We start from the raw sequence: 4209 nt of genomic DNA, 5'->3' as shown, positions 1-4209 counted from the left end.
TCTTTGCCTTGCTTGCTGTTACATCCTCAACATCCAGCGTAATGATAGGCACCCTAATCCTAACCCTGTGATAGGCACAGGGTAGGCATTCAATAAATATTTGTTAAATACATAAATTGAATGTAATAAAATTTTCTTTGAAATCTATTCATGGTATTTTTATTTTTTAGAGGTACTTAAGTATACATTTAACCTTCCCTGGAATGCTATAAGCTTCTTGGGGGAAAAAACAGTATCCAACTATATATTCTGTTAATCAAGACTATATCTTTTTATCTAGTAATACAAAAAAAAAACATTTTTACTAAATTAATTAAAGATGAATGAAAGTTGTGCTTGGAAGTTTCACATTTTAGGCTAAGAAGATTAAGAGCTGAGAAGAAATCAGTGTTGAGAAATTTTTATAGGTTCTAGGAGAAATACATAGCTACCTGATACCTCAATTAATAAATGCCATCTTCTTAAAAATACAGAGAATAACTGAAATACTTAAGCAATTACTGCTATCGTAAGCCTGTGATATAGAAAGAATTGCAGATGAGGAAAAAGTAAATACAAGAGATCAATTTAGAAACTATTACAATAGGCTTCATGAAAAATCATGGAACTCAAATTAGGGGCAAAGCCAATGAGATTAGAGACAGACAGAGTTGTAACAGGACCTTTAGAGGTTTAGTTAATAATACTTAATCAACTTGGTCACAAATTAGAGAGGAAGGTCATGGAAACAACAGGAATCAAAGCATCCTTACAGTTTTGTACCTAAATAACAGAGAGGACAGTAAGGCAAATAAACATTTAAAAGTAAAGAGGAAGCAACAATTCGAAAAGAAATATTAATTCAGTTCAGGCATTTTGGATCAGAAAAAAAAAAGAGATAAATGCATAAATACAAGTATGGGAAGAAAAGGAGAGATGACTATTGTGCCAAGGACTAAAATTCCATTTCTAAAATGATTATCCAGGTTTAAAAATTGAGAGACATGATGGGTAGATGTTGACCCCTGAGTTCTAAGAGGTAGAAGTGAAAAACAGAGTGTTCTGAAATAAAAGAAACACCAAAGCTAAGTGGTTTAGAAACTGAAGAATCTATCACAATGCAGTTTTCTTGTGTTGGACTTCAGTTTAATTGAATATTGTGCTGATTTTTTGCTATTATAAAGAAATTATGACCTAGGTAATATTAAATTCTGAAAATCTTGTCTTTAAAAAGGAAAGAAAAAAACACCGATCCATGTTATAAAGTATAAAGAAAATCAAATTAATTTTAGAGTCATTAAAATGAAATTCAGAATACTTGAGTTGCCAAGTTTATGTTATAAAGTAAAAGTATGTCTAAAATCAAACAATGTTGACATTCCCTAAAAATGTATATTTATATAAATAATTTGAAGATTCACCCCAAAAACATGTTTTTTTCTTTCTGAGGATAATAAATCATTTAAATCTATGTTATCATAGAGAATTCATTTGGAATAAAGTGCATCAAGCTCCCTCTGTCTCTTTAGAGCTTTAATAAGAACCTTGCGATGCAGAGCTATAAATTTTTTGCTTTACGTAGCCTCCATCTTATGGCTGACTCCTCTATAATATGATTCTGCAACTGAAGTTAATGTAACAATAAGCATGCATCTTTAATTTTATTTTTGCTAAATCTCATGTGTTTTAATTTGGCAGATAATGAATCAATTTAGTGCATGTTGTTTTATTATGCATATAAAAAGTCTTGGATAATTGTTGATGTATCTTTAAGTATTCTATTCTCATCTCATCGATTGCTTCCACTTCAGTTTAGAAAATTTGCTCAATACTTGTCATTTTCAAATACATTCTGGACAAAACTGCAGAATAGACAAAATTTTCTTTTCTAACTTTTTGCACATTTTAGTGTTCATCTCACTCCAGGAACATTACGTCCTTCAGTTGCATATTACATGACTGTGTCTTCACTGTCTGAAGAACTTTAAATGTGCTTGCTGCACCCACAAACTGTGGACAGATTTACATTATATGCTCTCAAGTGCCTATACTTTCACCAGAAATTTCTCTAGTCTACACTCTCTTTTGCCTCTGCCAATAGTCTCTTTCCACTGCCTGAGACTTGCCTTCAAATGTGAAGAGTAATGGCCCCTATTAGTACATTTTTATTTTGGCAGACTCCCTTGTCTGACATCAAGTTTTTAAAATGTACTCCTTTTGTGAGCAAAAGTCATTCTGACAATTTGCAATTGCACAAAGCTATGTATACCTTCATAGCTAATACACCTTACCTACTGTGAGGTTCCAATAATCCCCAAATAATGCCTTATTATAATTTACAAATACCGAGCACTGTGGAATTATATTTTAAATTGCTATGATTTTCATGGTAACCTTCTCAATCAGCCTATGCTAGGTCACTCTGTCATTGCACCTGAAAGATATCTCTGGACATCAAGAAGATAGCATGCATTAAAAGAATCAATAAAAATAGATAATTCAGAAGAGGCTAGCAAAATGTTACTTTCATAACTCTGCTCTCTCACTTCATAAAGCTAAAACTGGAACCTAGGCAGGTCATTAATTTTTGTACAGATTATAGTACATGTAAAAATGTGCTACATAGCAACATAGTGTCAGCTCCTCCTTTTTTCCCCTTAGTAGATAAATTGGGGAAATTTACAAGTCTTTACACATTTGTTTGTGTGTGATTTGTGAACAAAAAGTACTCACAAAAATTACCAAATCTATTGTTTTTCAGATTCATCATTCAGAAACTGTTTATAGACTTAAAATATATATTAAAAGTTTCTTAAGAAACTTACGGTTTCTTGATATGTTTTGAGCAACTGGAACAGGACTTATAATGAAAGACATCTTTCAACCTTGCCACCTCTTACTCCCATGAACACAATAATAAGTGGCATAAGTTTACACAGTCAGGTAAAAATGTCTCCATGAAACCATCCTTATGACCTAAATACAGCCTCACTGCATTAACTAATCAGGGAACATGCTGATAACAGCAACAACAAAACAGTTTTCCTTACACCTGGCAAACCAACATTGACCAACTTGTTCCTAGGTATACCTACTGCCCCCAGAAGCCAAATTATAACTAGATTGTCTATGTCTGAATCATAAAAACCCTTAATATACAGTAGTAGGAACTTCTAGTCACTTTTGTGAGCTTGATGGAAATACCATCTCAAAAATATCTTTAATTAGTTCCCACATTGATGGGAATTCCCACATTGATGGGAATTTCTCAGAAACAGAATCCCCAGAGTATGACTTGATGAAAATATTTTAGAATTTTCTTCACACACATACACAAAATAAATAAATAAATATGTTACAATATGATCTCCAGATAAAAGAATAAACACTTTTTAAAATTTAATAATAGCTCTGGGTCCTGAAATTAAGCACAGCAGGAAATGAGGGTTACGGATTTCAAAAGACATTGCACACTCTTTTTAAAGTTCAGTTCGCGTATTTCTGTCTAAACTCTAACACTTTTGTGTAACTGCAAACACAGCATGAAGGTAACATGGAGTCTCTATGAAATTACAGCAGGCAGACAATGCTAAGAAAAAAAAAAACCTGTGCGTTCTTGGAATTTAATCTTATTTCATTTGATTAAGAATTATAATATAAAAATCAGTGTAAGGTCTCTGATTAATTAAGTAATAAAAATTTCTGTGTGATGGATCTAGTGATCCAGTGATGGTGCTACATAAACGATGTACTCCATCAGCAAATATTTTATTAATCATTCCATAAGCGGCAGGCAATATCCCAAGTGGAAAGGATATAGCATGAATAAAATGATTAAGATGCATGTCTTTATGGAGCTTAACATTCTAATTTAGGAGAATAGAAAATAAGTTACATAAGATGTGTGTATTCCAGAAATGGAGATTACTGTGGAGAGAAATAAAACGTAGGAGAGGGGAAAAAATATTGAGGAGAGTAGTAGGTTTACAGTTTTCAATATCATTTCCAGGGTTGGCTTCACTGGAAAGGGAAACTGAACAAAGATTGAAACCATGCAGATGTTTGTGAAACAGGGAAAGGAAGTAGGCAGTGGAAAGCCTTGAGGCTTGAGGTATGACTAGGAAGAGCAAGGAACTGGTGAGAACTTACGGGGGTGGGTAAAAATGTGTGGAGAATAAGAGATAAGAGCCTGGTGAGCCATTTGGTAGATACCGGCTTTTACTCTGAGTG

Source organism: Mandrillus leucophaeus, unplaced genomic scaffold (genome assembly GCF_000951045.1).
Source record: "Mandrillus leucophaeus isolate KB7577 unplaced genomic scaffold, Mleu.le_1.0 Scaffold1041, whole genome shotgun sequence".
NCBI classification, from domain to species: domain Eukaryota; kingdom Metazoa; phylum Chordata; class Mammalia; order Primates; family Cercopithecidae; genus Mandrillus; species Mandrillus leucophaeus.
Note: the sequence above shows the minus strand (reverse complement) of the source record.